Source organism: Vipera berus, assembly GCF_964194415.1.
Source record: "Vipera berus genome assembly, chromosome: 1".
Classification (NCBI taxonomy): domain Eukaryota; kingdom Metazoa; phylum Chordata; class Lepidosauria; order Squamata; family Viperidae; genus Vipera; species Vipera berus.
In genome coordinates this window covers 260189206-260212363 of record NC_138202.1, presented here as the reverse complement: position 1 = coordinate 260212363, position 23158 = coordinate 260189206, and positions in this window count along the sequence as shown.

Sequence of the window (23158 nt, the reverse complement as noted above, 5' to 3'; positions counted from 1 at the left end):
GTGGCCTCAGTAGTGAAAAGGACAGCTGCTGAAGATTTGGTGTAACTTTCATTCTCTGATTTTTCTGAGGCCTTAGGTGGAAGAACCAAGAATCCACATTCTCAGAGGAGCTGCAACTTGTATGAAAGGAGATAAATAGAGTGAGCAAGAGATTATTTTAATTGAAATTTCCAAAAACGATTCAGTAGAAAAAGAAAAGCTGACTATTATGTATTGAGTCTGAGCTAAGAAGACTTAGGCACAATCAGCATCAGCTCCAAAGCTTCAAAGTGGGAATCTGGATTTCTAACCTTTGAGACTTTGCATGTAAACATATTTTCTAATCTAAACCTTAACAGCTATCTTCCTCAAGGAAAATTCATCTGAAAGGAGACTATGTAACAATACATCAATAAACGGCTCTTCTTACATCTTCAGTCAGGAGCTAAAAATTGGTAAAAAATCATAGCATTTTGAATTTGGTGGAAGGTGTTTTATCCTGAGGTATAATGGAAATTATGTGGCATGTCTGACAGAAAAGTAGAGAGTGGCTTAATCTCTAGGAGAAGACAGATGTGATGCAGGTTATGTTTTCTTTGCAATTCTGTATCTATTCAAGCTGTCCAGTTGTTTCCACAAAATACTAAAATTATTTTAAAAGAAGGAGTACAATAGAAACTAAATAATGACAGAGACCATTACCAAAATGTCTCAATTGTATGTGCATTTCCCCCTTTCATGCTTTCAGTCATTATCTTTTGTCACTTAGCTAGAACAGATCTCACTTTTAGAGTTTTTGTTAAAGCAGAAATCCATCACTCTAATCTAAAACTTGAATTAAATGGAGTACAGTAAAAGTACTTTATTTTTTTTGCCATGACAAAAATAAGAAGGGAACAGGGCCTCATTCGGTGTTAAAACATAACTGCCATTCAGCCAGACTTTGGAAACAGACATATATCTTTGATGTTCAACAAAATGCTGGTAGAATGGAACAATATCTTGAATTTCAGCCTTAATATTTTTGTTCATATTCAGCCAATACTATTTAAAATATTTGATTGCCTCAGTAAAGTCATATCCAGGAACTATATTGGGGGAAAAAACCACCCAAGGCTAGATATGTAGGCTAAATAATAGGTCATGTTGTTTGTATTGCTTTTTTAAATTACATAGGACATATTGCAGAGCAATCAATAGCAACTAAACAATACAGGAAGAAAGAATTGGCAAAATATAATTTCATCAGCAAAGCAGATTAAATAGTATATTGGGGTTTGGTAGGTTGTCAGCTACTCCCTTTAGGAAGAGGTTGGGCTGGCAGCCATGAAGAAGAGGTCTTAAGAGGTCCTTCTGAGATCCGTATACCTGATAATTATTTTCCTGTCTCCAACCTCACTTCTCTAGGGAAGATTTCTGAAATCATCGTTGAAAAGGCAATTTTGGAGCACATTAATCCATTTTCAGTCAGAGTCAAGGCCTGGGGAAGGGATGGAGGTGGCAATGGTAGTTCTACAGTATGATAATCTTACCAAGTCCTGGATGGAGTTAGAGAATCCCTTGTTACCATAGAATCCTTCTGGGCTGTCTGTCAGGATTGGGGCTGGAGGTCCTCTTTTGCAATGGTTCCAGTTTATGGGTATGGAGAATGGTCCATTACTGCGTCTTTGTGGAGTGCTGCAATGTGTGATAGGCTGCTGATTTGATTCGGAGAGGAGAGTATTCAATACAAAAAAAAATACCTGAGTCCTGAGAAAGTAGGAAGCGCAAAGAAGAAATTGAAAACAACCGCACCTTGATTGTGTTAGTATAAATTAAAGCAGACAAAGGTGTTGGCAGGCTCACAATATTTTGTTAGTTGTCTCTTATTCCTCTGGAATTTACCCCCCCCCCCTATTAATCCAGCCTACTACATTCCATCACATCATAAGCTAATTTTAAGGATTTTTTCCCCCTTTAAATCCCAAGTTTTGTATAGGATGCTTGTTAAACTAGACACTCTTCTGCCTGAATTAACTGGAGTTGGGAAGAAAATTCAGAGAATTTAGAAATTTTTTTAAAAGCCAGATTGTAAAAGTGGTTGTTTAGAAGTAAGGAATGAAAAAGTAGAAAAGCTAAGGCAATATCTATTATCATAAGAGCTTAAACTTTGGAAAATCAGTATCAACCAGAATTTTTATTGTATTCATTGACACCATATTTGTCAAATAGATCAGAGGTCCCCAACCTTTTGAGCACCAGGAACTAGTTACGTGGAGAGAGGTTTTTCTGCAGACCAGAAGGGGCATGGTTTTATGTGCATCCCATGGATGGGGCTTTGCTTGTTTGTGTGGAATGGTTGCTGGCATGCCATGGCCCAGTATTGGTCCAAGGACCGGGGGTTGGGGACTCTTGAAATAGATGTAAGCTTTTATTAAGCAGCATGACTTTTTTTGTGCTAAATCATTGGCATACTGACCAAAAGGAAATTTAAGCATAATTCTTAGAAATAATTTGTGCATGCTATTTTAGAAAGTAAAAGGTAAAGTTTCCCCCGCACATGTGTGCTAGTCGTTTCCGACTCTAGGGGCTGGTGCTCATCTCCGTTTCAAAGCCGAAGAGCCAGCACTTGTCCGAGGACACCTCTGTGGTCATGTGGCCAGCATGACTAGATGCCAAAGGCGCACAGAACACTGTTACCTTCCCACTGTAGTGGTCCCTATTTTTCTACTTGCATTTTTACGTGCTTTCAAACTGCTAGGTTGGCAGAAGCTGGGACGAGTAACAGGCGCTCACTCTGTTACGCGGCACTCAGGATTCAACCCGCCAAACTGCCAAGCTTCTGATCGACAAGCTCAGTGTCCTAACCCACTGAGCCACTGCGTCCCTGCTATTTTAGAAACAGGATACTAAAATCTGTCCAATAAGTATTTTAAAAAAGCAAACTAATATCTTATGAAAACAGATCTATCTGTCAACTAAAATATCAGTGTTTAAGTAACCATTGATCCAAATATAAATTTAATGCCCAATGAAGCAATTTAATCTTATCTATATACTATTAAATTGCTTATGTCTGTTTGTTTTTAACTTTCAATTGGATGAAACAGTGCATCATAGAGCAACAATTTTTGAAAAAAAACATACCTCTAATGGTCTAACTTATAGAATATGTCCAAAATGACTCCTGTGGAAATTTGGAAATTTGGCAAAATTATATTTATTTATTAAACTTCTACACTGTCCATTTCATCTAAGTGACTCTGGGCAGTTTACAAAAGCATCTCAAAACAATGTAAACATCTGAATAAAAACACAGATTAAAAACAGAACAAGTTAAAATTTGCAAGTTAAAAGTAAAAATCAAAGTTAAAAATTCAGAAGGGTAAAAAGGTTAACATTAACGAGGCAATGGGAGTGCCCTCAAGCCACCAGCCATCTCCAGGATTTTACAAGCTGTCCTCAACTTACAACAGCTCATTTAGTGACCATTCAAAGTTACAACGGCAGTGAAAAAAGTGACTTATGATGATTTTTCACATGATTGTTGTAGCATCCCTGAGGCCATGCAATCAAAATTTGGATTCTTGGCAACTGGTTTCATATTTATGACAGCTGCAGTGACCCAGGATCATGTGATCAACTTTTGGGATTCTCTGACAAGTAAAATCAATGGGGAAGCCACATACACTGCTGGATGTGCTGGAATATTTAAAATCTTAGCTAAATAAGATATTTAAATAAATTATAAATTTAATTATAATTTATAATTATAAATACTGATAAATCATTTAGAGGAAAATATTTAAGCTGCTTTATGATTCAGCATCTTTTATTTCCATTACACTGATAAAGCATTTTTGGAATTCTTCTAGCAAAGACATTAGGAAGCACACAAAGTTATATGCTATTACAAAATTACCCCCCTCCTCTGGAGAATGGGTGATAATTCTAAGTTGTAAATAAATACCTGATTAACAGTTGAGTAAAATGGTTACAGGATCAAAGCCCCTTTGAAAGAAAGCATTGCAAGTGATCACAGGGGCTACTAATGTAAAATTGCCTCTGGAAGGACGTTTCTTACCTCCTCATACAATAGAACTTTTTTATTCTTTGATAAAGGACAAAATAAATGAAGTTTAAGGAACTATATTTGCAAGACACTAATGAAAAGTTTTTAGATAGTATAATACTGTGGAATGATATTTTTAATATTTGTTGTTCATATTTTTGTTATGGCTGCTGTGTACATTCTTCAAGGCTCCATAATCTTCTACACAAACATACATGAAATTCCTATTCCAATTTGTTTTCTCAGAATTTTGCAAATGGCAACATTGCACTGCACTGACTACTCTAATACATTGATTTGATGCAGACCATCAATTCAATGTAAATCTCTAAATAAAATTGTCGATATGAGTTGGAAAGTCAGTCCTACTGTATTTATGCAGTTAATCAACCAGATCTCCATGATCATCTGTTTAAGGGGGCTTGGTTTATCTTGATGACATTCTCATTTAATGTACTGGAAAGAAAGATTAATTCAGTCTCCCCCAGGTTTGGTGTTCTTTCAAGTGCGCTCCCACAGAGAGGGCCTCCTCAGGGTGCCGTCGGTCAAAGAGTGTCGACTGGCGGCCCCCAGGGGGAGGGCGTTCTCTGTGGGCGCGCCAGACCTTTGGAACCGTTTACCGGTGGAGCTCCGGATGGCTGCTGACCTTCGCTCCTTCCACCGTGACCTAAAAACTTACTTATTTGAAGAAGCTGGCCTGGTCTGATGAGTTTGGGATATTTCAATATTAATTTTATTAATTTTTATTGTAATTGGGCTACTTATTTAATTCTTTTTTAACATTTGTACATTGTATTTTATTGTATTTATTGCCCTGTACACTGCCCTGAGTCCTTCAGGAGAAGGGCGGTATAGAAATTAAATTATTATTATTATTATTATTATTATTATTATTATTATTATTATTATTATTATTATTATTATTATTATTATTATTATTATTATTATTATTATTATTATTATTATTTACACTGAGACTATGCAAAAGTGAAAGTTGTATTGGAATGATAGCCCCCTCACACCCATAAACAACTTCAAATCTTTCTGAGGTTTGCTAACTTTTACCACCAATTTATCCCCTCTTTCACAAAGATAGCCATGCCAATAATTTAATATTGAAAATGGGAATGGGGGGAGGGGGAGAAACCCCAACCTTGTCAGCCATTGCCTTGGTCCCTAGAATGTCAAGCTGCATTCGAGAAACTAAAAAGACTCTTTGCAGCCGAACCTGTTCTCAAACACCTTGATCCTGAAAAGTAATTCATCATTCAAGCTGATGTGAGTGATGTGGCTGTTGGCACTGTTCTCTTACAAAAAAAAATCACCAGGGGGAATTACAATCCTGCACTTACACTTCCTGGAAGCTAACTGAAATGGAGAGAAGGTGGGCTGCTTGGGAGAATGAGGCTTTTGCAGTACAATGGGCATTACTAATGTGGCATCATTTTTTGGAAGGGTGGGGAGATACCTTTTGAAATATGGACTGATCATAAAAACTTGAAACCCCCCACCCACCCACAGACAAATTATCCCCAAAACAGGTCTGGTGGGCTCAAAACTTCAACCATTTTAACTTCATCTTAAAGTATTTCCCAGGGGGTAAGAATTTTTTGGCTGATGCCTTGTCTAGAATGCTCCAGTTCAAAAGTCACTGGGAGGAATTAATCAACTCCATTATTCCCCTGTCACAATATGCTTCTCAAATAACAACTAGATTGCAAGCACAAGGACCATCTGCTGGTCCTGATGATTGCTTACTGAAGGAACTAAAGGAGCAATTAGAGACTGACACCTGGTTCAAAGACATCTATTTTAACCCTTAGGGGAGGGCTAGTCTGGAAAGGCTCTAAATTATACTTCTCAGATGGCCTCAGACTACAATGCCTTCAGTGGATTCATGGTGCAAAACAGGTGGGTGATTTTGGGTTCCTGAAAACATTGCATTCAGTGCAGAGGCAATTCTGGTAGCCATGGATGAAAAGAGACAGTAGGAGTTATGTGACAAGCTGTGCTACCTGCACTGCAATGAAAAGACATCCTGGGAAGCCCCCAGGATTTTTGCAACACATGGCTGACCCTTCCCAGCCTTGGGATGAAATAGCCCTGGACTTTATAGTGGAGTTGCCTGAGAGCAAGGGAAACATCGTAATATGGACTGTAATTGATCTATTTTCCAAACAAGCACATTTCATCGCTTGCTCAGGACTTCCCTCTACCCAGAAACTAGCCAAGATGTTTTTGAAAGACATGTATCAGCATCATGGAGCCACAAAGTGGATTATTTCTGACTGGGGGGTCCAGTTTACTGCAAAGTTCTGGAGGGAGTTCATTAAACTGATTGGTTCAACTCAGGGGCTTTTGTCATCTTTTCATCTGAGTACAAATGGAACCGCTGAAAAAGCTAACACAATGGTGGAACAGTACCTCAGATGCTATGTTAATTACCAGCAGACTAATTGGGCTGACCTCCTGCCTTTCACGGAGGTAGCCTACAACAATACTGTACACAGTAGCACTGGACTCACCCATTTTAAAATAATAGCATGTTTTGATTTTATGCCTATTCCTGAGTGCCCCCAGGAATTTCCTACTTCCCAGACTTTAGATCAATGGGCGACATCTTTCCAGGGGGTTTGGGTGAATGTGAAAAAAGCATTGACCAAGGCTACCAAGGTTTACAAGGAGCAGGCAGATAATTTGAGGACACTTTCCTCAAAAGCCATTTTATGTTGGGCAATTGGTTTATCTTTCAACAAAATATCTAAGGTTAAAGTTACTCAGCAGAAAATTGGGGTCAAAGTTCCTTGATTCTTTTCCTGTCACAAAACTCCTGTTACAATAGAATTGCAACTTCCTTGACTGTTGGGAAAAGTCCACCCTGCGTTTCATTGTAGTCTGTTGAAACCTATGTCTGAATCTTCTTTACTCTTCCAAAGAAGCCAGCAGATCCAGTAGTGGTAGAGGGGAGGCATATTATGAAATAAAATGAATTCTTGACTCTAGGTTGTACAAGGGGAAGTTACAATAACTCGTTCAGTGAAAAAGCTATTCATTGTCAGAAGCTATGTGTGTGAGTAGTACTTCCTTGATTGTTGGGAAAAGTCCACCCTGCATTTCATTGTAGTCTGTTGAAACCTATGTCTGAATCTTCTTTACTCTTCCAAAGAAGCCAGCAGATCCAGTAGTGGTAGAGGGGGAGGCACATTATGAAATAAAATGATTTTTTTATTCTAGGTTGTACAAGGGGAAGTTACAATAACTCGTTCAGTGGAAAAGCTATCCATTGTCAGAAGCTATGTGTGTGAAATGTACCAATGTGAAAGCAGACAGGTTAATAAAATTTTTTTATGATAAATATCCTGACAAGCCTTGAGGAAATACTTAACATGCTTTTTGTTTCCCATGCAGGAGACTCTTTCCTTTTGAGAGGGGCTGGCTGTCAACTCTACAATGAGCATGCATGCAGCCATTTTTTTTTTAAAAAAATACAAGTTTTATATATATTTTTTAATTTTACATCCAGATCTTTATGAAGCAATACAGTGTTTATGTAGTTAAAAGTAAACAATATCAAATAACAGAATCATTTGTAAATAGCTCAAATTCCATCAACAAAAATTTCCTCTCCAATTTCCTTAGTTATAATAACATAGACAAATTAATCAAATTAATACATTTCTAGTTGTAATACAATCAACTAAAACAATTTTCAAAGTATTTTCACTTGTACATATCCATGTCCTGTTCTTGAGTTTTACCTAATTGCAATAAGATGTTCTAAAATAGCCTATAATATATAAATGAAAACTTAGTTTTCGGGTAGCCCACATTTCCCCATTTTAATATATAGTAACTATCCTGTCCAAAATAGATACATTGTTCATTTCAATACATTCTTATTTTATACCAGTTTGTTCTGTTTAACATCTTAATAGTATAAATCGATTCTAATAAGTAGCTTTCTTTTCCCTTAGAAGTCTAAAAATTAAGTATAAATCAGTGTATATTTTTTAAAATTTCCCCTTAAGCCATAAAAAAGAGGGGGAAAAAAGTTAAGCTCTATCATTGCAACAAGTATATTCCATTTATCCTCTTAATATTTCATCAATTGTTAAAATAATATCTTTTATTATGTCATTGCAAAATCTATAATATAATTCAAAGTTATATTCTAATAAGTAATCTATTTCATTATATAATAATTTCCCAATCTAAAATGCATACATATTCTATTTATCCTCCTTACAGTTGATCTATAATTGACAAAGTATATTTTATTGTTTGTGGCTAATTTTCATTCCCTTAAAAATCTAAATTCTAAATATAAAATCTGTTTACCTCTTGTAACAGTTCCCCTTGGCCCATTAAAAGAGAATTTAAGCATTATTATTGCCAATCCCCACATTTACAACAACAACAAGCAATAAATCATTTTTTAAATCTAACTCTCTCTTTCTTCTTGTGCCAGGCAGGCCTCCATATCATTGCCTTTAACTTCTTAAATGTATCTCCCATTCTTCCTACACATGTTGTTTGAATCCAAGGAGACCATCCAATTATCAATTTTTGAAAGAAAATGACCCCTTTATAGTCATTAAATTTTCATTCTAATAAGTCCAATCTCCTTGTTTGGCGTAGTACAGTTGGCATTAATTCAATCTGATCTTCTTCTCCTTTCAAATCTATCTGGCTTAGATAAGAGGTCATGTCTAATGTTGTAATTATTGTTTGGTTGGTTAGAGTCTTAATGTACTGTATTTGAGGGTCTTTGGCATCCTCCATTTTAATATTGCTTTCTTCAGCTTCTGTTATTTGTTGGATTGTAGGTTTTATAGTTGAAATCAAAGTTTGGGCATCAAGGCTCTCAGTAGATTGTAGTTGCTGGGTTTTAAAGTCCCCTATTTTGTTGTTGATTTCCTCATCCTGTGTTAGATTTTGAGTTGTCAGTTCATCAGTTGAAGTCAGAGTCTCATTAGGTAAGTTTATGCTGTCAGATTTGTCTTTAAGTTTAGCTTTTATTTCTGCAGTCATTGCCAAAATTGTATCAAGAATGAGTTTATAGTCAAGTGGTGGGATGTATTCTTCCATTTCTTTTGCAGATAAGCCTTTAGTGGGGGCTAATTTAAGAAAAGCCAGTAAATGTCCACCTTGACTATTCCTAAAAGTTGTTTTCAATGCCAGGTGTTCCCAATTTTTATCTTTAAAGATAGTGTCAAGGGCAACTCTATTACAGCCAGATCTCAGAGTAAAAAAAAAAAAAGGTTTACTTGCTATACCAGGTTTTGCCACAAGATGTCCTCACTTGCATATAGAATCCTTTTTAGTTATCCAAAAATTTCAAAAATCCAAAATAAAATAGCTTAATTAATTCTTCTGAGGCTTTAAAGTTGTAAATCCCCAGGTAGGCAGCCACTGATTTTTTGAAAAGGGGGGAGAATTTTCTAAGAAAGTCCCACGGGAAAGAGATTAGGGAAGTAAGAAGGGTAAGATCTCACCCAAATCCTCCAGATGCTTCATTGTGTTTAGATGGTGCTGTGGCTTTCGGCAGGGAACGGCTTAGTGATCGGCTATGTTAATGGCTGATCTCTTCTTCTTTGGGCCAGAGGAGAACTCCGGATCAACGGAGGGCTGCCACCCTTCCGTGATCTCAGGGAGCTGGCCTCCTCGTGGTGGTCACCCCTCCAGGGCGACTTTTAACCCTTTGCAGGGTCTTCCAAAGGAGTAAGACCGGATGGCAGTGGGAGAGATTCTCCCAGCACGTCCGTCAATGTTGCGTGTGCAAACCGGAAGCCAACTGTAGCCATTTTTTTCTCATTCTAAGTTGCCACATAGAATGGAGGGGGATTGCCCAGGTGCTTCATAAGTCAAAATAGTCTTCTGTCCCATGGGAACCAAGGTCATCTGCTGCTCCAATGGCTAGGGAGTGGGTGCTGTATAAAAGCCTTCCAAGAAGTATAAGTATATTGGAGAATGTAGTTGCTTGCATATTTTTATGGGTGGGACCTTTAACTTTGTAATTGGGTAATTGTTACTTGTGCATTCAGACTTTGTTTCATTTTTTACCATGCTGATATTTTGTAAGTAATAAACATGTTCTTTGAGGACTTTCAAGCCTCAGAGTTCATCTCTGTCTGTCAGAACCATGACATACAGTATATCTTGATGGGTCCTTAGTGATGTCTGAGCTTGCTTGTTTTCTTGCAGATGTTTCATTACCCAAACTAGGTAACATCATCAGTGCTAGTAAAGAGTGCTGTCAACTTATATTCTAGTGGCTTACCTGTCAGTGTCGGTGGGGGTGTCAGTTTATGTCGATTTATTTATATCATCTTATATCCTCATATAAAGGTATTTCATATCAATCTAAATCTACTGCATATCTATTTCATCTATATCAGGGGTGTCAAACTGCCAGTCTGTGGGCTGGATGCATCATCTGGAAGCCATGCCCACCCCATTGCTAGCAATGGCAAAATAGTCCCGATATGTCTTGCGACGTCACGTGACGTTGCGAGTTTGACATATCTGATCTATATCATTTATCTATATCATCTTAAGATGACTCAACAGAAATTTTATTGGAGGATTCATATTTGTAAATTTGTCTTCTAATTTTTCTAAACAGTTCTAGAAGAGGTGAGAAAGGGAAGAAACTGAGATTATTCTTACTTACTTTACCCTTGCACATTCCTACCCAGTCTATGCAGACATGACTATATACTAATGATATGAAAATTATCCTCCATTGATTAGGAGAGGTGAATATTGCTTGAAACAAAATTACTTGATTACAGATTGTGTAAGGACTAACCACAAGTGAACCATCATCTGGCATTTGCACCTCCTTCCTGCCTTTATGTGAAAGAAGTTACATATTTGATGGAAATATCTAATCTGAAACATAGGAGTTGATATTGATGTATATGATTAGTGCTATGTTTGCTCTAGAAATGTTATTTTTTATGTTTTATTCTGAAAATATTTTACATACATTAAATCTTCTATGTTTTTATTTTGTTTTTATCCATTCCATTTTTATCTCTATGAACCTGTGGTGGTATGTAGAGAACTCATTCTTCTACCTTTTACCCAACACATGATAAAGTACATAGGTTGGAGTAATTTAGGAAAGTAGAGAGGAATATATTTCACTTAGAGACTTCAGCTCTTCTATTGCCTGAATCAGAAATTCTCAATGGTTTCCGTTTTGGTAAAAATAAACTAAAAGATAATAAGCTATCCTGTGGATCACCCAGCCTATTGGGCCAACACTGTCTTCAGGCACAAAAGAAAAATGTTCCAATATTAAATAGCATATTTCATCACATCTTTATGCTTCCCAGGAGTTGGCTGTTATACCTTTTATTATGATACAAATGAATAAGTTATTTTGTCAGTTGAACCCCTCTGATTATTTCATTGTGTTCTTCAAGATTAAAACTAAAAAAGGACAGGGAAGGCAAACAAAATAACCACAAATTATCAAGATTCTGATATAACAATAAATTATATAAGATAGAACTGTAAAGTTTATTAGTAATTGTGGCTGGATCCCAGCTGGGAAGCATCCAGTTTATCTTAGTTTGCCACATAGGGCTTCATTTAAATATCTATGCATAATTTGACAACTGAAAGGTTTCAGCCAGCTGTTTGCAGAGAGAGATATTTTCCCCCCTGCTACTTCAAGAATCCAGATAGATTATCTTCACTGGAGTTGGAGAGAAGCTAGAGAAGATGTTAATTTTTTCCTCTTCTCCTGATAACTGTTATAATTATCTCAGAACCTGCCATTTAAACCTTCAGTTCTCACATCCTGAGACACAATTCTTTAAGTGTCATTGAGCCACCAGAGAGATGTGTTATTATGGGTTGCTTTGCCTCCTAATCATCATGAAATTAGAGGAAGCGTCTTTAAGTTGTTCTAATATACAACTTGGAATGAAGAGGGAGCAACAACATGGATTTTTTAAATTATTAATGTTAAATATGCATGAAAATTTTCTTTCAGATATTGAAGAGCAATAAAAAGTGATTGTCATTCTGTTACATTCTGGTTTGATGAGACTAATGCAGTGAAGTTGGGATTTATACCAATTTTGTTTAGGGAAATAATAATTACTGTTTTATTACATTGTATATGTTGCATATGGAGGTCTATTCCCTGGACAATAAAATGCTATTATTACATTAGAAAATGCCTCTTATTGACCGGTATGAGTTCCTATGCTGCTATTAATTAATGTGGCATAGACATCATATTGGATCATTTTAGTTAAAAAAAACCTATAGGGTAGTTGGTTAATCAGAAATATTGTGTAGTTCTTCCATTGGAAAGAAAAGCAGATATACATATCTATGCATAATGTTACATGTAATCAACGTAGAACATATAAAAATCATTATAATAGATTGTTTCCCTTTGTTATTCCTGAATTCATTTCATTTCACTTTCTCTTTTGTTCCTTGTATCATATTTGTGTAACCAGAATGAAAATCTAAGACTGACTTATTATTTCTAATTGTAACATAAGTTCCTGTTACAGATTTTTGGAGTTCCCCATTTCATTGCTATTGTGAAGTATTTTCTGGTTTAATTCATGTGTTGTCATTTGTTGTTTCTCATAGCTCATTTTTTTGATTGATCTATTTTAAAAGTATTTCCAGAGACTTTGTGGAAGCTCAACTGCAATTTCTGACCCTCATCTATATTTGTCATTCATATTCAGTGGTGATGCTCATGAGTCACTTCATTTCTCTCAACCAAACAACCTTTCATTCTTCACAGTTTTATCTATCCAATTTATCAACACATGTATTTTCTTGCCATTCAGGCTGATCTTCCTAGAGTCAAATGTTGTTTTTCTAGTTTGAGGATAAGTAGTTTGCCACTTTGATTTAAAAAATTACTGTTTGTCAAATTTAATCACAGTCCTGTCATTTGATTGAGTGCCCTAACTTCTTTTTTATTCTTTTATTTCCCTGATGTTGCCTCCATATTCAGTTAAGGCATCACACTAAGAAGAATATTTGACAGGTTGATTCACGTACTGATCATTAACCACATTGATTATTTTTATGTCAGCTTAGAAATGCCCTGAGATATTTCTTTTAAGGATTACATTTATATCATTTTACTGTATTACTCCTTCATTTGTTTTGATGCAATTGATTTTGCATCCTATTCCTGGTGACAAGAAAAGAATTAGATGCTGGGCCTGAAAAAGGATGGTTTTTAGATAGCATCTGGAAAAAGTGAACAGGGGAATGAAAGAAGTAACTTCAGCAGATCCTAAGATGCCAGTTTATAATGACCAGCTCAAAAGCTTGAGCATAAAAAATGTCTTCCATGTTTATAAGACTTTTCTACATGAATAAAAGTTAGAGACAGCAGAAAGAGTGAAGTGAATGATATCAATTTCACCTCCTCTGCAGTCCTTTCACTGATATGATTGGTATTCCAGGGCAATTGTTCAGGGCATGTTATAGAATATAATAAATATAACCTTTTCTAACTAGTGTTGAGAGGGAACTCATTATCTAGGCCAATGGGAACCTGGCCATAGAAATACTGAAATCAGAGCTTTTGAATAGTTACTTTAAAGTACAAAAGGGTTTTGTTGGATTAACCCAAGACCTATGACAGCCTTCTCCAGTCTGGATGTACTCCTAATATATTGATTTAAACAACAAGAGTTTCTTAGCCAGTATGGTCATTCCAAAGAATTCTAGTGAGTCATTTTAAAATCTGTTTCTGTTTTCTAACTATCCATTCAGTATTTTTGTCACCTGTAAATATGATGAGGATTTCCTCAATTATTCTAATCAATAATAAACTTGTTAATGAGCATCAGGCCCAAGTCTGAACCCCAGGGCCCCTGTTACCTCTTTTGCATTTGATGGGGAATCCCCGATAGATATTCGTGGAGTAGTTTTCAAGATAATGTGTGCCCTTCTCCAGCATCTCTTACTTCACACATTATCTGGTATAAAATAAAAAATTTTAAAGATTCGTCCAGAAAATCAGTCTCTTCAGCACCTTAGGAAACAATTCATCTAGCCTGGAGACATGGAACAGAACTGAACAGAACAGAACAGAACAGAACAGAATAGAATAGAATTGGAAGGTACCTTGGAGGTCTTCTAGTCCAGCCCACTGCTCAAGCAGGAGAACCTATACCATTTCAAACAAGTGACTGTCCAGTCTCTTCTTAAAAACCTCCAGTGATGGAGCACCCATGATTTCTGAAGGCAAGCTGTTCCACTGGTTAATTTTTGTCACTGTTAGGAAGTTTTTCCTTAATTCCAGGTTGTTTCTCTCTTTGGTCAGTTTCCAACCATTGTTTCTTGTCCTGCCCTCTGCTGCTTTGGAGAATAGTTTGACCCCCTCTTCTTTGTGGCAGCCCCTCATATACTAGAATACTGCTATCATGTCACCCATGTTTCTTTTTTTCTTTAGACCAGCCAAACCCAAGTCCTGCAGCCATTTCCTTATATGTTTTAGTCTCCAGGCCTTTGATCATTTTAGTTGCTCTTCTCTGACCTTTTTCCAAAGTTTCAACATCTTTTTTGTAGTATGGTGACCAAAATTGTACTAATACTCTGTGTGATCTTGATTCTATGCCTCTGTTTATACAACCCGGGATTGTATTAGCTTTTTTGGCTGCTACTGCACACTGCTGGCTCATAGTCAAGTGTCTACTAGGACTACAAGGTCCCTCTCACAGTTACTGTTTTTGAGTCAGGTCTTGCCTAATCTGTACTTATACCTTTGATTTTTTCTGCCTAAATGTAATACTTTGCTTTTCTCCACATTAAAATTCATTTTGTTGGATAGGGCCCATTGTTCAAGTTTGTCAAGATCTTTTTGGATCGTGAGCTTGTCTTCTGGGGTGTTGGCTACTCCTGCCATTATAGTGTCAAATTCAGTGAGTTCATCAAGAGGATGAAGATGGACAGATAGACGAGAATGGTACAGGAGGAGATCAAGCTGCAACTCTTTTGGATGATCCTAGAGAACAGAGGGTGACGCGTGCTGCCTTAAAACGCTCAAAAAAGATAAAAAAATAAGACCAGTAGAAATCTATGGAACTTCCACAACATACTTACAGTCAAGTGGTAGTTGTGTTTCTAAGAGTTTTGGGATGATATGTATGGTAACAGAATTTTCAATTTGGAATTAATGGACAATTTACTACAGAGGAAGAGGTAGAAAGTTTTATGGGTTAATGTGGGTTAATTTGTGTAAGAACTATCTATTATAGCCTATTTTGGCTAGAGAGGTTAATAGGGATAGGTGCTTGTGATGTGTAAATGAGAATTTGTTTAGGAAATAGTGAATTGTGGAAGAACATAGATGGGAATGACGCTAGTTTTCTTTTATTTTAGTTCTTTATACATATTTAGTATTATTAAGGATTGGTTTACTCTATATAAGCTAGAGAGTGATGGATTTTAGAGTTTATAATTGTTAGTATATGATTGTTTATGATTGCTTTTTAGATATATACCTTGTATTTTGCTCTGGGAAGTCGGGGGGGGGAGGGGGGGAGGAGGGGAAGTAGGGGGGGGAGGCAGGGGAGGGAGGAGGGAGAGGGGGAGGGGGGGAGATAGGGGGGAGGTAGGGAGGGGAGGAGGGAGGGGGAAGGGGGGTTTTTTAAAGGAAAACTGTATCTTAAAACTTTTCAATAAAAAAAAAAAATTCAGTGAGTTCCCCTTCTATTCCCTCATCTAAGTCATTTATTTTTTTGCAGTCATGTTTCTATCAATCTCAAATTTTAATACTGTCTCTTCATTCTGCTTTTACTAATTGCCTGTGAAACACATACCATCTTATTGGGCAAGACTGAAACAAAAGAGAACTGACTAACTCTGCCTCTCCATTACTTTCTTTTCTCTTTTCACTATCTTCCTACCTTCCTACCTTTTAGTTTGTATGAAAAACATATTCCAAGCCTTAGTTTTCCTGGCACAATTTTTCAAATCCAGACAAGCTGTATACAATCTTTTCTGACCACTGGGTCCACCTTCTGGCTAATACATCAGTTCTTTCTGATGTTCAGATTTTCACTTAACTTTTTTATTTTGTGGGTTTTTTCCCCTGTCTTCAAATATTTGTCATCATTGGAAAATTGGAATTGTATTTTAATCACAATCATAATCATAATCATAATAGTAAAGTTGGAAGGGACCTTGGAGGTCATCTAGTCCAACCGCCTGCTCAGGCAGGAAACCCTATACCATTTCAGACAAATGGCTGTCCAGTCTCTTCTTAAAAACTTCCAGTGTTGGAGTATTCACAGCTTCTGGAGGCAAGTTGTTCCACTGGTTAATTGTTCTAACTGTCAGGAAGTTTCTCCTTAGTTCTAGGTTCCTTCTCTCCTTGATTAGTTTCTTGTCCTGCCTTTGGGCGCTTTGGAGAACAGCTTGACTCCCTCTTCTTTGTGGCAGCCTCTGAGATATTGGAACACTGCTATCATGTCACCCCTAGTCCTTCTCTTCATTAAACTAGACATACCCAATTCCAGCAGCCGTTCCTTATATGTTTTAGCCTCCAGTCCCCTAATCATCTTTATTGCTCTTCTCTGTACTCTTTCCAGAGTCTCGACATCTTTTTTACATCGTGGTGACCAAAACTGTATGTAGTATTCCAAGTGTGGCCTTACCAAGGCATTGCAAAGTGGTATTAATATTTCACGTGATCTTGATTCTATCCCTCTGTTAATGCAGCCTAGCACTGTGTTGGCTTTTTTGGCAGCTGCAGCACACTGCTGGCTCATATTTAAGTGATTGTCCACTAGGACTCCAAGATCCCTCTCGCAGTTACTACTATTGAGCAAGGTACCCCCTATACTATGCCTGTACATTTGGTTTTTCTTGCCTAAATGTAGAATCTTACTTTTTTCACCATTGAATTTCATTTTGTTAGATAGCACCCAGTGTTCAAGTCTGTCCAGATCCTCCTGTATCTTAAGCCTTTCTTCTGGAGTGTTGGCTTATTTTGGTTTTGTTCCTTTAATATTTAGTAGCATTGTGCCTTAAAAACCAAAAATTCTTGATTTTTAAGAACTTCTGCCTATTATAGATACATTTCTTTGTCCAGCCATGAAAACATCGCTTTTTAAAATTTCTTTCTTTTTCTAATCTAGATGGATTTGACAGATTCTTATACAGGATTTGGAACTTGTAATAGCTGATTGATGAGCTTGTTGAGTATAAAGTACAGTGTAAGGCATACGGAGTACATTTGAAAAATCTAATTTCTTCATAGATAGCTGTAAGAATATTTCTCTCTATATAGTTCCAAGGGCCTGAAGTTACACAAGTGGGTAATATTTTTCATCCTTGCTGCATACCAAGCTGCAATAGATAATATTGCCAACATATCTAAATGATGTATTTAGATAACAAAATGCCTGCTATCTCTAATTTACAGATTCATTTCAATTCCATCCCAAATGACTCATAAGTGTTCAATATTAATGCATAGTTGTCCACATTTCTTGTGACTTCTGCTATTTTCATCACCTCTGGTTGCAATTCGGATAATTGTTCCTAATATTTTATATTAGAGTTGATCAAATTTTAACATAGTGCATCCTAAATGGAATATTAATTGCAACAGAAAGGAGGTGATAGTATCAAAGGACATTAAGATTTTTTATGCCATTTTAAAAAAAAATATTTGCCCATTCTCTGGACAAAGTAGATCAAAACAACACTGAGAATCAAGGGAACGTTCTAGTTTCGGGGGTGAATTTAGCTCTATAGATCAAATACAAATGGTTCAGCAAATTAGCAGACTTTGCTATTAACACTAGAAGACACATTGCCTAGACTTCATCACTTTGAATTTGTGTGTGTGTGTGTGTGTGATTCAGTGAAATCCAGTGCTATATTCAAAGCCTTAAAGCAGGGGTGTCAAACTGCTGGCCCGTGGGCCAGTTGCTTTATATGGAGGCCGCACCCACCCCAATTCCAGCAATGCAAAAAAAGTTGCAATATGTCACAACACATCATGTGCCTTAAAGAGATAAAGTTTGGAAGAACGTACATCAACCTCCTAAAATGAATATATAGTATAATACTGTAGCTATCGGTCACATAAATCGGTCACCTGGCTTGCATTACGGAGACCTGGTTGGGCCCAGAGGGTGGCATGCCTCTGGTTGATCTCTGCCCACCAGACTTCCGAATGCTTCACCGACCTCGGGCTCAGGGTAGGGGCGGGGGAGTGGCAGTAGTTATAAGAAAGACTCTTTGTCCTCAGGAGGCCACCATCGTCCAAATAGCCGGATGTGAATCCCTCCTCCTAAAATGTGGCCCTAGGTCACAGCTAGGCTTACTGCTGATATACATTCCGCCTAGTCGCACAGCAACGGCAATGCCTGTGCTTCTCGATATCCTCTCGGGGCTGGTGGTTCAATTCCCCAAGTTTATAGTTTTGGGTGATTTCAATCTACCATCCCTAGGAGGATCATCTGAGTTAGCCCGAGAGTTCATGGCTTCCATGACGGCCATGGACCTGATACAAGTAATTCGGGGCCCGACTCATGTAGGAGGCCACACGTTTGATTTGGTTTTTCTATCTAGACAGTGGTTAGATGATCTTGGTGGGGGTTCCCCAATTATTACACCCCTGTCATGGACCGATCATCATCTCCTGAGACTGGTCTTCTACTATGACACCCCTCGTTGTGGAGTTGTGGAACCATCAAGATGGTTCCGTCCCAGGCGCTTAATGGACCCTGAGAAGTTCCAGGCAGCACTGGGGTCTCCACCTGCCTCCTTTGCTCACACCTCGGTTGATGCCTTAGTGGAAGCCTGGGAAAAGGCTGCCACGGATGCACTTAACCGAGTTGTTCCCTTGCGGCCTCTGACCCAATGCAGATCCCAGTTCGCTCCATGGTTTTCCATGGAGCTCTGGAAGATGAAGCGTCAGAGATGGGGCCTAAAAAGCCATTGGAGATCCACCCGATCTGAATCCGACCGATCACAACTAAGATCCTTTACTAGATCTTATCTTGCAGCAATGAGGATGGCGAGATCCAAATACTTCGCTACACTCATTGCATCGGCAGATAACCGCCTGGCCACCTTGTTTAGGATAACTCGCTCCCTTCTTAATCAAGAGGTGAGGGAGGATCCCTTACAGGGTCGTGCCGAGGAGTTTTGCCAACATCTGTCGGACAAAATCACTTGGATTCGGACCGGCTTAGACTCCGACTGGGCAGAGTCTAACGATCAGAACATGGGTGATCTAGCTGTGACTAGGGGGGCCTTTGCCCAGGTTCGCCTGGTGCGCCAGTTGCGGCCCTATCTAGACCGGGATGCCTTGCGCACAGTCACTCATGCGCTCGTGACCTCTCGTCTAGACTACTGTAATGCTCTCTACATGGGGCTGCCCTTGAGGTCCACCCGGAGACTCCAGCTGGTGCAGAATGCAGCCGCGCGAGTCGTCTTGGGAGTTTCCCGATACTCCCATGTTACACCTCTGCTCCGCGAGCTGCATTGGCTACCGGTTGCTCTCCGGGTGAGGTTCAAGGTGTTAGTTATGACGTACAAAGCCCTTCATGGCATGGGTCCGGATTACCTACGGCAACACCTGCGACCGGCGTCAACGTCCCTCCGTCCAGTGCGCTCCCACAGAGAGGGCCTCCTCAGGGTGCAACGAATCAAAGAATGCCGATTGGTGACCCCCAGGGGGAGAGTGTTCTCTGTGGGCGCGCCAGACCTTTGGAACAGCTTACCGGTTGAGCTCCGGACGGCCCCCGACCTTCGCTCCTTCCGGCGCGATCTTAAAACATTCTTTTTCGAACAAGCTGGCCTGGTCTGACAGGATGGGGTTGGGTTTTTAAAATTAGTTCTTAACTCAATATGTATTGATTTTATGGGCATGATGTTTAATTGGTTTTTAATGGTTTTTTAATTTTTGTATCTGATTTTTATTGTGTATTGCCCTGTTCACCGCCCTGAGTCCTTCGGGAGAAGGGCGGTATAGAAATCAAATTATTAAATTAAATTAAATTAAATATGGTACGAGTTCGACCCTGTGACCCCAAAGGAAGTGGACAGAATTATGAGGAAGCTGAGCTCCACCACTTGTTTATTAGATCCGTGCCCTTCTTGGCTGGTTTATTCAGCTCGAGAGGGAACACGAATCTGGCTCCAGGCGGTGATATCCGCCTCCCTGAGTGAGGGTTGTTTCCCCTCCGTCTTGAAAGAAGCAGTGGTGAGACCCCTCCTCAAGAAACCTACCTTGGACCCAACTATATTAAACAACTTTCGTCCGGTCTCCAACCTTCACTTTCTTGCTAAGGTTGTTGAGAGTGTGGTGGCACATCAGCTCCCTTTGGTTCTGGAGGAAACTGACTATCTGGACCCGTACCAATCGGGTTTCAGGCCCGGACACAGCACAGAGACGGCATTAGTCGCACTAATAAATGATCTCTGGAGAGCTCGGGACAGAGGCTGTTCCTCTGTCCTAGTTCTTCTAGATCTCTCAGTGGCTTTTGATACCATTGACCATGATATCTTGCTGCAGCGTCTCAGGGGATTGGGAGTGGGAGGCACGGTTCTCCAGTGGTTGTCCTCCTATCTCATGGGACGTTCGCAGTCGGTATTAACAGGAAGGCAGAGATCGAGCTTGAGGCCTCTCACTTGTGGAGTCCCTCAAGGATCGGTCCTCTCACCTCTCCTATTCAACATCTACATGAAATCGCTAGGTGAGATCATTCGTGGTTTTGGAGTCGGGTATCACCAGTATGCTGATGATACCCAGCTTTTTATTTCGACCCCAAACCACCTCAGTGATGCCCTTGATGTGATGTCCCGTTGCCTGGAAGCAGTTCGGGTATGGATGGGGAAGAACAGGCTTCAACTCAACCCTGACAAGACTGAGTGGCTGTACGTACTGGCATCTCGGGATATTCAGAACATTCCATCTCTTTCTATAGGGGGTGAGTTATTACCCCCCACAGATAGGGCTCGCAACTTGGGAGTCCTCCTAGATTCACAGCTTTCCTTGGAAGACCACATAACAGTTGTGACTAGGGGAGCCTTTGCCCAGGTTCGCCTGGTGCGCCAATTACGGCCCTATCTAGACCGAGATGCCCTATGTACGGTCACTCATGCACTTGTGACCTCTCGTTTAGACTACTGCAATGCTCTTTACATGGGGCTGCCCTTGAGGACCACTCGGAGGCTCCAACTGGTACAGAATGCAGCCGCGAGAGTTGTGTTGGGAGTCTCCTGATACTCCCATGTTACACCTCTACTCCGTGAGCTGCATTGGCTCCCAGTTGTCCTCCGGGTAAGATTCAAGGTGCTGGTAATGGTTTTCAAAGCCCTACATGGCATGGGTCCGGAGTACCTTAGGAATCACCTGCTGCCAGCGTCAATGTCCCTCCGTCCAGTGCGCTCCCACAGAGAGGGCCTCCTAAGGGTTCCGCCGTTCGGAGAATGCCATCTGGTGGCTCCCAGAGGGAGTGCGTTCTCTGTGGGCGCGCCTGACCTATGGAACCGTTTACCGGTTGAGCTCCGGATGGCTCCCGACCTTCGCTCCTTCCGACGCAACCTAAAAACATATCTGTTTGAGCAATCCGGTCTGGTCTGACGGGTTCTGTTGTAATTATTGTTTTAAGGTAACTATCTTCTGCATTTGGGCAAAATTAGGGTTTAATTTGTTTTCAATATCTGTATTTGTGCATTCTGTTATTTATGTCACTATTAACCGCCCTGAGTCCTTAGGGAGAAGGGCGGTATACAAATCAAATAAATAAATAAATAAATAAATAAATAAATAAATAAATAAATAAATAAATAAATAAATAAATAAATAAATAAATAAATAAATAAATAAATAAATAAATAAACTGCCACTATCAGTATAGAAAAGGGAGTTTCACAAGGTGGTCTAATTTCTTTAAAACCATTCTAAGGAAGAGAAGAAATGGGAATAAAGGTAGGCATATCTTTTGCTAGTGGCACTGCCCTTTTCTTCAAATGCTGAAAACCTTCAAAAGGGAATGAAAGATAGCAGCAAGCTAACAGAGTTGAAAATAAATTTGAAGAGCCCTCAAGTCATGAATCAACAATTACTCCCAACATTTACCAATGAAGATTAAAAATCATGAACTGGAGAAGGTCAACAGCCACAGTAATCTTGGTCAAAAGATTACAGTGGAGGCTAACTTCAACATCATAAAAAAGAGAAATTATGTACTGGACTTAACTGAGAAAACATCCGGATTATGCTATTCTATGTACATAATAGGGAAAATTGTTTATTCGCTGTGTACTACCTCTGTTGATGTATGGTTCCAAAATACAGAAGTTGAAAGCTACACGCAAAAAAGGGGGGAACAGGAAATGCTCAGTATAACACATGACTTCTCCCCCTTCCCCCATGTATGGGTTTGCCAACACATGATTTGGGCTGATAGTGATGATAAATGTAATATTCTCTTTCAATACTTTGTCTTACATTTGGAAACTGTGGAAGAAACCCATACAGCATTTTAAAGAAAATTTAAGAAATATTTCTAACTAATTTAATTTTGAAGAATTAATCCTGGGATTTCTAAGAACTTAGTCAATACTTTCAGTTGGAAGGTCAGGAACATCTGCAGAAGTCTTGGGCCCTTTGTTAAGGAATTTGTTGTGCAGAGGTCTCCTTGTGCTACCAAAGAGTTGCACAGACAAGGAAGGGTACTGAGAGAAGCAAGAGTCACACAGTAAACACAAGAGTACACTGAGTTGTAAAAGCAAAAAGTAGTTTACTTTAAGGTGGTGTAAAAACAAAAATGCACAGTCAAAAATAAACAGTCCAAGTAGCAATCCAAAATACAAAGTCTTCTTACCAGTCCAGAGGTCAATACACAGTTCAGGTAACAGAGCAAAAACAGTAATAGTAGACAGCAGTGAATTCAGAGAGAGAGAAGCTATGTTACTAGCTCCCTCTTATGGCCATGAGAACACTTACACACCCATTGGCCAATTAACATCTTAAAGACATAACATCTTGGTTAATATATTTTCAACCCAACATTGTAGGTTAACACCATATGCCTAACACCCTTCATCCATTGGAACTCTCCTATTTTGCTAATTTTGGGTGGAATTAAACCAGAA